The following is a 360-nucleotide window of genomic DNA, read 5'->3' as shown; positions in this document are numbered from 1 at the left end:
CAGCCGTATTTGCTTTGTCCCACATGGCATTCGGACGAGTTTAAAATTTCGCTTATGAAAGTAAAATTACTGAAAATTAAACCATAATCATAAATGTGTGGAAAGAATATATTTTAAAAGAGATGACATACATTTTATTAACTTTATGGTCGGTATTCATAGTCGATTCTTATATTTAAGATCGTTTTAAGTACAATCTTAAGATGTCATGAACCAATCAGAAAGTCGCATTATAGCATCTAAAGACACTAATTGTAAGATGGTTTTAAAATAAGAATCGACTATGAATTCCTATATGTATTTTTCTCAATTCATTAAACATAATTTATGATTTTGAGTGCGTGCGTGCGTGCGTGCGTG

This window comes from Trachymyrmex cornetzi, unplaced genomic scaffold (assembly GCF_001594075.2).
Source record: "Trachymyrmex cornetzi isolate Tcor2-1 unplaced genomic scaffold, Tcor1.1 scaffold248, whole genome shotgun sequence".
NCBI lineage: Eukaryota > Metazoa > Arthropoda > Insecta > Hymenoptera > Formicidae > Trachymyrmex > Trachymyrmex cornetzi.
The sequence above is the reverse complement of the archived record's forward strand: the minus strand, read 5'-3'. Positions refer to the sequence as shown.